Source organism: Phalacrocorax aristotelis, chromosome 4 (genome assembly GCF_949628215.1).
Source record: "Phalacrocorax aristotelis chromosome 4, bGulAri2.1, whole genome shotgun sequence".
Lineage (NCBI taxonomy): Eukaryota > Metazoa > Chordata > Aves > Suliformes > Phalacrocoracidae > Phalacrocorax > Phalacrocorax aristotelis.
The window spans coordinates 7,390,941-7,404,064 of NC_134279.1; the positions used below are offsets into that span (position 1 = coordinate 7,390,941).

Below are 13,124 nucleotides of genomic sequence, written 5' to 3' on the forward strand. Positions count from 1 at the left end.
GGGGTTACGTAAGAGACAATCCAGAAAAAATATGCCCAGCTATTTGGAATTTACCCTCAGCACTAACCTCGTTCCCCCATCGTGTCATACACTTTAAAAAGATTTTTTTGTTGTTGCTTTTGTTTTGTGGAGTGCTGGTTGTGTCTCATCTGAACTAACGATGCCTGTCTATCTTGGGAAGAGAATTGGGTGTACCTAAACACTTTTGCTTGCTTCTGCTTTCCATGGGCTGTGGCTTTAGTCCCTGGAGTTGAAAATTTCTTCTTTTCCTACCACTTGGAAATTGAAGATTAAAAAGGGCAATAATGTACCAAAGGGAGATTAAAAAAAAAAAAGTTGTTAGGGCTGTCTTTACCCTAACCTAGAGAGTGGCACAATTGCCATGCAAATGGCGGCTGCATCCTGAGAAAGGTTTAGCAACAAGTGCTATGTCTCAGAAGAGTTATTCTTTTTTTCTGTCTGAGAAATTATTTGCCTTAAAAAGTAATGTTGTGAGATTATACTTTATGGCCAGTGAAGATGGACTCAACTTCTAGTGAGAATAGATCGATCTGAAAATCATAAAGCATGCTTTCCAGCAAGAGAAAGCACGTCTCGCACATTTCAACATGAACGTAATTTGTTGGCTATGTGTAACCCTCCTCTGAGTTGTGCTCATTCTGAATGCTGTTTGATATTCCTACACATTTGTAAGGATTTTTTTTTTAACAATTTTTGGTTTGTCTGTCTTAAAACACCAGAAAGTAGAATTTTTTTACACTGGTCTGGAACAGTACAGCGTTACTTTATTACACGTGATTTTTCTCTTGTGGCCTAGAACCTAAATCCTGATTCCACTGAAGTCTCATAGCAAAGGTCTTATTGATATTTCTGTTTTCTTTTAAAAGCAGTTAGGATCAGACCTCTGGCCCTGTCTCTGCTTTGTAACTTGTTGAAGGGAATGCTTTTAAAAGTGGAGAAATTCTTAACCATTCTGAACTTGATCTTCCACAAGTTGAAGTCAATGACAGTTTAGTTAACTACAACAGAGCAGGAATTACAGCTAAATTCCTCCCAGTACCACTGCTTTTCATATGCTAAGATCAATAGCTCAAATTCAGGCATGAGGTAAGCAAATGCAACTTCTTTGTTTATACTCATCTGTACTGCATCTGAATTCTGGCCAATTCCATCTAGTCTACTAATTGCATACAGTTTGTTCCAGCCTTTTCATCTTATTGCTTCCAGCATGATTTGCCTTTCTTGCATGTAACCAGCCTGGAAAAAAAGCTTTGTGACTGAGAGGTAATGTAATTGTGTTTTCAGTTATCCCACATGGCAGTAAACCAAACATCATAATACATGCTAATCTCTTTTTTTTTTAAAGACATTACGCAAAGTTGACATGAAGAGACTGAAATAAAAATAGTTAAAGGCTGTTCAATGCTGATCTATTTTGTATGTGAATGGAAGAACAAAGGTAGTCTGCTTTACTAATTTCAGCAGCCAAAACTATTAATCTCTGTTGCTTCCTGACACGTGATAAAGTAACATGCATGTTGCAGCTTTTCCCTAGACCGCGAGGAATTTGGTGTTGTGTCTTGGGCATGTGGCAACCAAAATGTGTTTGTTCACCCCTTCATAAAATTTCAGGGGCCTCTCTTTCTTCCTCTTTTCAGAAAGATTACTTCCATCTGCTACGTACAATTGCTTAAAAAGTAACTGGATAAAGCTACAAACTGTGCTTTTTTTTACAATGCAAATCACTTAATCAGTATTTCTGTCACATGTTTACTCATTTCTCCTTACTGCATGTCCTAGAATGAAGTGCTTTCACATGTGTGCTGCATAGGGGGCAGGACTTCTAGAGAGAACTGACTGGGAACTGAGATGTCTTAAAACCAGTGGCTGCCATGATCAGTTGAAAGAGTCCAGAAACCTGACCTAGTTGAAGATATCCCTGCTCACTGCAGCGGGGTTGGACTAGATGACCTCTAAAGGTCCCTTCCAACCTAAACCATACTATAACTTTTAAGGGATTTGGATCGAGGTCTGAATTGATTCCAGTTTGAGTGCTGAGATGCTTCATTGGTGCTTAACATGGAGAGCATGGGAGATGTTGTCTGGGAATCAGCTGTTTAAAAATGGTAGGCAAAATGGAGATGCCCTAAAATGTTAATTTCTCTAGAAAGTTATGCTCAGGGTATTGAAGGTAAGAGTGTAAGGAAGAATGACAGAAGAGGATTGATTAAAGAGCCTTGCCATCAAGCTAACAACTCCAGTGAAGTGAATTTAATTGCAATCATCCCCTTCGCCTGAAAAAAGTTTTAAATAGAGCTGCCAAATAGGCCCAATTGACTCATGAAAACACTCACTAATTGCATGTGTCTGCCAGTCATGTGACACTGGCTGGGCTGCTTTAAACATGGGATCAAGTTAGTTCAAAATAATGGTTGAACTAATTATTTAATAAAATCACAGATTTTGTTAGACAATTAACCTAACTTTATGTTTGTGTAGGCTCTAGAGAAAACATGCATTGGCAGTAACTCATTCCTTATATTGCATTTTCCGCTTCTTCCTGCCCCTAGTCCCTGAGAGTTTTGTTATGATACTTGCAACTCATCTATTTCCCTTTCTGGAGCATGGAGACTTCTAGAAACCAGACAACAAGAGCACACACTATTAGATGCAGCAAAACATGAAAAGGGTTGGCTCTAGTGCTTACAGAAAAAGCATAAGGAAAGGCACTTTCCTTTTTTTTTCCTTTCATTTTCTTAACTCTAATACAGTAGAAAGCTTGGTCTTCCCCTTCTGGTGACTGTTGGGATGAGAAGACAGACTGCATTCCTCCTCCCTCAGTATTTTGGAGTCTTTTGTATGCTAAAGATCTCAGCTCTCTCTTGCTGCATTCTGTTCTCCATTTCCCAGCCACAGCTGGGGAAAGTATTTATACTCATCTGTGTCTCTGTGGTGAAACTAACCACTAGGAAAAAACCCAGTGTTCCATAAAAATAACTATGCTCAGTAATAAATTTGTGCATGAGATTGTATACTTAACCTGAAAATAAGTATTGGAGTTCTTTATGTTAAAAAACAAAAGAAGTCCCAAAAATTAGTGAGCGTTATATAAGGAAGAAAGGAGAACTATTACTCAGCAACCGATAGTGCCTTTCAGGCTACTTGGTGCCACTGTGAAAAGGGGGTTGGAATAAGTAATTGTCCTTGAAAGTCATCTCCACAGATACCCTTTATAAAAATGAAGGCGTTGCCAGGGCATTGATGTCGCCTTGCAGTATCTGTAATGGTAGGGATCGTGACAAGGCACCTATTCAGTGAAAACATGTATTACGGGAATTCTGTTCAGCACAAGCTGAAGTAATCTGATGTAGGGCCGTAAAGTTTCCTGTATACATTTCTTGGGAACATGCAAGTGCCGTAGGTAAAAATATTGCTGTACCTTCATGTAATTGTCATCTGTATGCACTAAAAATAAAATCCAGAGATGAGTGCCAAGGAAGTCAGCAGAGAGATGCTATTTGAAGGGTGTGAGTAAAAAGTAATGTTATCATCAGTTCCAACCAACTAGGTGAGGTAGCCTGGGGATATATCCTTTACGCAGGGAGACTTTTGTAGACCTGCTAACTATGCATTTAGCCTTTTCCTTTGCATGCTAGACTCCTGTCTTCCCTGCTTTGAGGAACAACATCGTGGTAGCTTCAGAGAGGCCAGGGAGGACAATGGATTTACTCTGGTGGGAAGTAAAAAGCAAAAAAGAATTATTTCATTACTTCCTCCTGTCTTGCATTGAAATCATCCCGGAGCAAGTTTTCTTACATCACTGAAAATGAGAAAGGATGTTGGCTCTGAAGTTTCAAAGTGCTACTTAATACCACTGCAGTTTGGCTAGCAAACTCTGGTCTGTCAAGCTGACTGCCACCACCCTCCCGATTCTTGCCTGGACAAACAGAAAGTTTTCCCTCGTTGCGTTATGAAGAGCTGACCCCCAGCAGCTGACACCCACAAGCGCGCGCTCTGGCAGACTGAAGCTCCTCAAGGGATCCATTTCATCTGCGCAGCTGAATATGGATTGTTGCTGTTTTGTACAAAGCTCACCATATGACAGATTACATCTTGCTTTCTTCGGGCCCACACAGATGGTGCGAGTGACTAACTGATGCCTCGATTTTGCACAGCCTACACACTGATGTCATAAGAAAAAGCTAATACCTCTGAGGTGAGTGTCTTTGTTTGTTTGTATTCCAACAACAACAGTGAGAAATGCAACAATGGGGAAGAAATTAATAAAGGGGAAGCCCAACTTCATATTAGGAGCAACTGACATAAAATGTGATGTGTAACCCACTGAAAGGAATCATCAATATTAATTTGGTCTTTTTAAAATAAATGAATAATTAGATGACAAAGCCCATAAATTGATTCATAAACTGCTGTCATTTTAGTATAAAAACTCTGCGATTATTCTGTCTGAAAAATTACAATTGCAATTCGAATTATGAATGGAAATAACGGCTAAAATCCAGCACTCATCTTGGCCAGGATGCCCAGTGAATTTTACAAAATAGACTCCTGAGCACTCAGTTATATGCCTCCTTGTGTGTATAATACATGCATGCAAACATACGCACTAAAAATGCTAGCCAGCCACCTTGATTTAATTTAATTAATGAATATCATTAATTGCAACGAATTTGACTCGCTGGCCTTTGAAGGAAAGGATTTTATCATTATTTGCTTACTGAGTTTTTGTTGTTTTTACGTTACTTGTTGACTTCAGTGAAATGACTCAAGGGGTGTGATTAGTCAGGTGAAAGGCCTTAATATTTATGGCAATAAAGTTAGCCACATATATTTTTATTATTTTTCCCCACAGTGAAGCACCCCTGGAAGATGTCCGAGTTTGTGATCGGTTGCAGTTGCTGAGGTAATCTATGCAATATTATCTTCTTTAAAGAAGAATGAAGGGTTTTGTGGTAAGAGTTGTATGAGTTCTAAAAATTATTTCGGTTTTTCAGCCTTTTTTGTCAGAAAGGAATTCATGCAAGCTTGAAACTGATCAGTTAAAATTTTGTCTGGTTCCACAAAATTTTAGAGGAAGCCTTGTGACTGATTTAGTTATAACCATTAAACTTGTCCAGATGCTTCAGAATTGCCCCAGTTAGAGCTTCTATGCTGAAGGGCTGGAGAACAGTTGAAAGGGGGATACCAAGCAGGGCAAAAGAGCCCCCCTTTTCCTCTGCCTTCTCCTTCACCTTCTGGGGACAGTGGAGGCCAAAGTGATGTGACAGTGCGGGGCAGTGTTGGGTCCCCGGGGCTGGTTTGTGCCGGGAAGGAAGGGCTGAGGAGTGGCCTGAGGAGCAGGGCTCCCAGCAGAGCTGGCTGGAGATCGTCCAGCGTTACCTGCCGTACACAGGCAGGCGTGCCAGCCTGATGGTGACGGGCAGTCTGATGGGACTGGAGGCTACTGTCTTGCAAGGAGAGTGAAATGGGGAGTTGGGAACTACTGCAAGGAGGGAAAGTGCCAGGGGAGAGGAAAATGAAAAAGTCTATGGAAAAATTAAGGTACAGGGTGATGAGGATTGGCTGGGGAATGAGAACATGAGCTTTGAACCTCAAGAAAGGAGGCAGGGATTAAGAAGTGGGGAAAGGAAACCCAGCTATGAGGCACATGGCTAGCAGCCATGGTGAGATACAAAGGAAAAGTCCAAAGTACAGAGCTTGGCATGAGGAGCTGAGGAAAGATTTAGAAACAGGCTAGAAACCTGTGCGTGACAGCAGGGGAAAGGAAAGGAACAGGGTGGGGACAAAGAATGAGGAGACGAGACAGGCTGGGGGTGGAGGGTGGAGCAGACAAGAGAAAGGAAGATGAGTCTGTGCCTATTTCAGTGTCCTCCTGGTTTCATTCCTGGGTTTGGGGAGGATTACACAGCCTTTCCCTTCCTCTGCTGTCAGAAGACTTGTGAAATCCACTGATAACATGCACACATTGATCCCTACCAACTACTGCTGCTCAATGTCCAGGGGGACAACCTTTTACGCTTAATGTCACAGAGCAGTTGTGGCCTGTGGCAAAGCTAGTGTGTCCAGCTTTTTCTCCATTATCAGCTGCTAACCCCCTTAGGGTATCAGCAGAGAATCTGTGAGTTTTAGATTAGGGCAGATTAACAACATTAACAGACCACTAAGGCTTCAGAGCAAATATTCAGACTGGTAATGGCACCTGTAACTCTTGCTTTTCACCCTTAAGTCTCTGTTGCTTGGAGTTTGCACCTTCAGCATTCACTTTAAGATACAGCTAGCTTTTCTTGCGTGTTGTAGTAGCATTACAGGGGTCTGTAGAGTTTTCCTAAATGCCAGCTGAAGGGCAAAATGGCTGGAATTCATGGCTGGCAGTTGAACAAGGCAGAGCTCAGTAGCTGGCCATGTTAATGTGGCATTTGCTGGTGGTTCTTTGGCCAGGCAATACAGCTTCTACAGGAAAACCAATATGCAACCAGTCAAGTATGAGCAGGTCCTTCTACCACTTTCCGGATTATCTACTGTCATGTCTGTAAGCAGAGATATCTTCACATCGATACTTGATTAGGAGCTAAAAAGCAAAATCCATTTGCACAATGATTTACTGTCACCAAGATAAGGACTACATAGCAACATGCAAACCCTTTTCACTGTTCAGGTTGCTTTCAAAGATGGGCATATTCTCACAAAATGTCCATGGAAGACTGGATTTGATAAGACTAATGAGGGTGAAACAAAGTGGTTTATGCAGGCATTCATTCTCTAATTCTTCCTGAGGGGAGAATGAATGTAAACTAAATAGTGTGAAATGAGTATTGCTTTTGCATAGAAGATGACAGATCACTGAGCAATTTAACCTCCCAGATGCTTGGAAGTTAATTATTGCTGGTCAGGTTTGAGATAATGGCCTGGACAGAGTTGGGAAACTCATTTTTTGGCAGATTGCAAATTCTGTTTTGGCATGCGGACAGCAGATTAATTTTTTTAACTACCACGAAGAAATGCGCTAAGCGTCTCTCCAAGAAACAAACAAGATTTCACAAGAGCCAGTTGGCTTAAGTTTCACTTACAGTACTTGTGACTTCAGATATTGTAGGAGGTGTAGGTTCGTGTGCGGTAACGGTAAACTTAAAGACATATAAGAATGATTTCATAGCTGAGAACGGGGAGAATTGCAGAAAGCGTTTCACCTAAGCTAGTCGTCGCATGGATGGATGCATTGGGGTGTGGTAGAGCAATAACAACTATATCCACCCCAGCACTAAATGCTGCCTCAGACTCATTTGGGATAGTTCTCCCTCCCTAAAACGAAAAGCTAATACAGCACAAGGGACGGTATAATTTATTTGCACTTCTTACAGCGTTCCAGGGCCTGTCTCTCCTTTCTCAAATACTAGCATGCTGATATCCTGGACAGTAAATTGTATTTGCAAGAGGTTTAATGTGTTGACTGCGCTACTGGAATTCTGTTTGTGTTCTGCATGTGATGCTTGGTCTGTGACCTGCGGCTACATGGCGTTATGCTCTGGGGAGCCCTTCAGTGGGGCCTAGGTTTGGGGATCCATGGAAACCGTCCTGAAACAAAGAGAAAACAAACGGGAGAGTTATTGTGACATTCCTTCTGGAATACTATCAGTACAGATTGTTACCGAGAGAGTGGGTTTCGGTTTTTTACTTCTGCTATTTTCTACCTGCTAGCTAAAAAATTCTATAGAAATAATAAAGAGCAAGGTTTTTGTTCGAGCAAATGGTAGAAACTAAATCCATTATACAGTAAAATAACAGGTTTGGGTTTTTTTTTTCCTTTGGAGTGTCTCGCTGATCTCATCTCTCCTTGCCCTCGAATGTGAAATGATGAAAGCTGCATTATGTGGTAACTCCTGTTCCTTGGGAATAGTCTGTCTTTGCTGTATTCCTCCATGAAGTTAGTTTGGCCTTGTACTGTAGCATACCATTGAACGGAAAGAGTATTTTCCTCACCTCCACCTATATTTTGATTTCCAACTGCAGTCCTGTGAATAATTTAGCGTTCTGCAGACTTAGCCCATATGGAAGTTAGGAATCGTACGATCCTTAAAAGACAAGAACCTAATTTACAAGAGGATAAAGAAGAACCTGCAACACATCTTCTGCTCTTTCCTGATCACTTGCTGGGCAGCATAACACAGAGAGAGAGAGAATTTTTGACCTGAAGTGGTTTGTAGTTGATGTGGAAACGTTTAGAGCGAAAATTGTTAGAATCGTTGCAAGCAGGCTTGTCACAACCAGCTCTAGGTGGCCCTGCTTGAGCAGGGGGTGTGGGGTGGACCAGATGATCTCCAGAGGTGCCTGACAACCTCAGCTGTTCTGTGTTTATGTGAAGATCTGCTTCTTAAATGTTTGTATGTGCTCTGTTCAAAAGGGGTTAATGGGTTTCTTAAATGACAACAACAACAAAGACGGACACTGGCTGCATTTTTGTATCTGCCTCACAAGCACTACTATTTTCCCCCCACTATAGGGAAAAAGATCTCCCTATCATCTCTTAGGTTGTGTCCCTATAATAAGCTTGTGTCCAAACATTTCCAGCGCAAGAGCAACTGCTTTACCCTGTAGTGATATAATGAAACTGAAACACGTCTTAAGCCCTAAGCAGGGGATAAGTTACTTTGGGACCAGACTGGCAGGACCGTCGTAACATCAAGGTCTTTAAACTGCCTGGATGCAGAGCCCACGGGGGGCAGCTCAGCCACCGCTGTCCTGGAGATAGGAAGGACAGCTGGACCTCTGACTGTTTCAGCCACTACCCTTCCAGTGACGTGGGATCAGAAGAGATAAGCACCTAAATCATGATCTTACGGTTATTTAAAGCAGTGCTGCAAGAAAAAGAGGTGGTTTTACGATTGTTTCCACTAAAGAATCTCTTACCTTAATAAATTTGGATTTCTTTGAAATCTGAAATTAACTCAAATTCTTTGAGTTCATGATGTTTCATTTCAGAGTATTTTTAAAAGTTGTCTTTTTTCATTACTATTATCAATCTTTATATTGACATCGTTTATTTTCGTTAGAGTAATTTTGCTGATTGTGTGTATTACTTTCTATAATGTGGATACAGAGAGAGCATATATATGTGTTTAGATATATACTCAAGAGAGGGAGAGTGGTAATTTTGCTAATTCTGAACTCTAACCTCCATAAATATTTGTACTTAGAACTCTATTTCTTGTTTCTCATAAGTTGAGGTCACTACTCTATCTCTTATATCTGCAACAGCTGTCACTGCTTCTAGGCAGTTCAGTTCTTTTTCCAAGTGCAATCATTTTGGAACATAACAAATTTGATTTACTTCCAATTTAAGCCTCACTGGATTGTTAGTTCTCTTATCTTCAGCCATCCTGGGCTGTTAAGTTTCAAAAATCAACCATTTGTAAAGACAACCCAAAACAAAGTTTTGGCCATCTGTGGTCATATTTGGATTAAGCATATATGCAGAAAACTTTACTTTAGAAAGACATAAACAAGTGTCCAAACAAGTGTCCACTGGTGCTTTACAGGGTTAAAGTACTCTTCTGAACCGGCATGGAGACTATAAGAGGTTTATAATAGGGAGGAGATTTTTTTTCTATCATTTCTTTCTACTATTTGTACCAGAAAAAAAAAAAAAGATGAAGAGGGAAGAAATAAGCTTTTATTAAAAAAAAAAAAAATTGATGAAGTATCATAAAGTAATCAGAAAAGTAAATGAAAAGCTGAACTTCTGTTACAGCTTTTTAAAAAAGTGGCCATGCAAGGAGACTTTCTCAGGCCCTTATTAATATGCATATATACTTAAAATACAGGAACTTTTTGTCATAAACTGCACTTACAAAAGTAGGTGAGCAAAAAATGAGACTGCTTTCTATGGTAATTAATATTTCAAAGAAAAATTCAGTCTGTTATAGACAGATTTGTGGCTGTATGCTTCCATCATACAAAGCAGCTGAAGCATGTGTTTAAGCTCCTGAGTAAGCATATGAATATTGATCCAGAATATAAATAGCAGCTGTTGATGGTGAAAGAACTAAGAATTCCGTGGAATACATCGCTACTGAGTTCTTAAACTCATGCTCAGACTTAGAAGAAAAGAAATATATCTAAAGTTAAGCAGTAATTTTTTTCCCCAGAAGTGTGTTATCTCAAATAATTCACTAAAACATTAGGACACTTACTATATGTCATCTATCCAGATGTCTGCCTGGACTGCTGTGCAAGAGCCGTTCTCTCACATTAAGGTTATCTCCCACTTGGAAGGAGCACTAAGGTGGATTTATTCAAGGACCATCTACATCGTGCCTACTTTGTGATTTATTTTTCTAGGCTGGGGGGAGACATCTGGAGCAGAGAATTGCAACATCCAGAAAGTTAGACAAGAGAGAGGGGGAGAATGCTCTTTCGCCTTTCTGATCTTAGTACAACTCTGTTCTTCACAAAACACCGTAACTGCAAATTGCCTTCCTCTTGCTTTGCAGCCCTTCTTACAGGGTTATTTGGAGGAAGAAACAGCCTTCCCTAATGCTAAGGATTTACCAGGTAAGACCGAATTAGACTAGGTTAGCGGGTTCTGACTACAACCCACTGTCAGAGAAGTCTAGCTAGAACTTGGCTGTACATAAGGTCTGTTATCACTGTATTCTTGAGACTCAGGAAAGGGTGCGTGGTAAGACATTGATACATATTGATGATTTGGAGAGAATGAGGCTTACCCTAACCGAGGCACTGCATGAGGCCAGACGACACGGAGGCTATTCCCTGCTCTGGTCGAGACCTGGCGCTCCCCAGTGGGGTGTTACCGGCTGTCTGGCAGCTCCTCGTTCCAATAAACCAAGGGCCAGACCGTGTACTAGCGTAATGCTGAAATCAAGAGACGCTTGCAGAAGATCTGGCTGTGAGTATCGAACTCTGCGGAGAACGTTGCCCTTGACAAATGAATGTCTGAGAATTTGGTGGGAGACATTCAGCATCGATTCATGCTGGTGAAGTGAGGCATGTTTTTTCCACTGCTAGCTGAGTGCTAGACAACACAGGAAAAACTTCAAAAGAGACACAGCTTATCCAACTCTTTTTGGCTAATCGTTACTTGGATATGCACCAAAGGGAGAAACTGGGAAGCCAAGAAACCCTGAGAATCAAGGAGTGCTGTGATGGACTGGAGGCCTGAGGCTGATGTTACGTATCTAACAGTTGGAAGCATTTCCAGCTGCCGTGTTGATAGAAACCACCTGCTGATGATATGTCTTAATGTGGGAAGATGGATGAGCCAAGGTGTTCCTGCGTGTCTTTGCTTACCTGTAGTTTTAATTACTTTTCAAAATATGAGCACCTGTTTTGGTTTTGTTTTAATTTTATAGTATATGCAGGTCCTCTGCAGATTAATTTAGCACCCCTTTCAAACACCATCTTCACCTGTGTGACCAAACACACTATGGAGATGTAGCCCTAGCAAACCGTCAAGGATGTATGGCTGAAACCCACCCAAAAGCAGCTTCCATGAAAGGGGATTGAAATTTTCTGGGGTTGTCATATGGCATGATCTGTAGTAGTAACTGCTGGGAAGTCTGGGAAAGTTGTAGATCGGATTCTTGCACTTTGGGTTAAAAATTAAAAACTGATGGAGCTTGTTACTCCTAATTTGGAATATCTCAAAATTACTTTTGCATTTTTCAAGGTTTTTTTGTAACCAGACTAACAGGATAATTTCGGTTTGGTTGTGTGATTTTTTTTTTTTTTTCTTTTTCAGGTGTTCCGAGTATGGTGCTACTGAGGGTCTCTAAAAATTTAAGCATTATGCATTGAATAAAGGCAATATGTGGATATACAGATGGCCCACAGTTATCTACTGTTGGAATGGGGTGGCTGTCTTGTTTATGAAGTCCCTTGTGTTCAGTATGGCCCCATAGTATAACAGCAGCAGTGGATAAAACAGGTTTTTCTCTGTAAGAGGTAAGCTATTAAAAAATCTAGCTGGTTACAAGACAAGGCAAACACAAAAAGGCGGGTAGTTTAGATAAATGGAACAGCTTAGGGAATAGGCCTCTATCTTTGAAGTAGAAGGAAAGTAGGGTTTAAGGCATTTTAACATGGAGTATGTTTTAAGCAGGCCAAGAGATGGCTTATGAAGGGGGTTGGAAGCAGTGATACTTAATGGTTTGGGTGGAGGGGAAGTAGCTGATGGGTGTAATTGTGCGCAAGTTCTGAGCTGAGGAAGGGTGGTGGTGGGGATAACGTGGTCGGCGCCACAAGAAGGGAAAATGCTACTGCCAAAATTGCTTTAGTCAATGTTAAGAGGAATATTAATGACCATATTAAGAGGTTGGAGTGCAGAAGAAAGTAAAATGGAGGAAATAAAAGCTGGCACGTTTTCCATTTGAAGAATGAAAGAAAGGAAAATTTAAAAAAAGAAAAAGAAAATTGGCAGATCTTGGGGTGGGTCCAGATATGGGTAATATGACCTTCCATTTTAGGTCCGTTGTCTTTTATTTCTGGGCCCCACAGGTACAAGCCCCAATGACAAGCTTCGAAAGAGCTCTCAAGCTGCGTTGTGCCACTTACAGCTGCACAAGTTTTTAAAAGGATTATTTGGTAAGGAATTTGGGCTGATTACCTTACCCACCCTGCCACCACTGCCTTGGGCCCCATCATGGGGGCCAGGGCTCAGAAGACCCTCAGAAATGTCAGGGCCCCATCCTGTGAAACCTGGTCTTTAAGCTGCTGGCAGCGCAGTGGCAGGGCTCCCAGCTGGCCACAGCGGGGTGCTCCTGGGGCACAGGGCCTTGCTTCTGCCGCGCCGGTCGTGTCCTTCTTCCCAGAAGATGGAGCGCTGACCTATGCGATGCTGAAGCGCGATTTCCCAGGGCAGTGCCCAGCCTCTGGTATGTGAGAGCTGTGAACGGCCTGCTGTGTGTGCAGGGGAAGGCAGAGGTACAGAAATGGTTGAGTGGAACTATGGATGGTTAGTCTTTAGAAAAGCTTTTTAGTTTCTCTGGGGGTTTTACTTTGTTGTTTTTGTTTGTTTTGTTTTTTATTTTTTAAAAACCTTTGCACAGGTTTAAGAATGATATTTTCACCCCTTCGTCTTCCCTTCATCA

The 13,124-nt window shown here is 41.3% G+C and overlaps 1 long non-coding RNA gene across 1 annotated transcript; it reads left to right on the forward strand.

Annotated features, from left to right (window-relative positions):
• The first annotated feature begins 999 nt into the window (after window positions 1-999).
• On the forward strand, window positions 1,000-4,926 carry LOC142056900 (uncharacterized). The gene is made up of 3 exons (XR_012660459.1): window positions 1,000-1,107; window positions 4,137-4,216; window positions 4,874-4,926. It is a non-coding gene; the product is annotated as an uncharacterized LOC142056900 (long non-coding RNA).
• The last annotated feature ends 8,198 nt before the right edge of the window (window positions 4,927-13,124 follow it).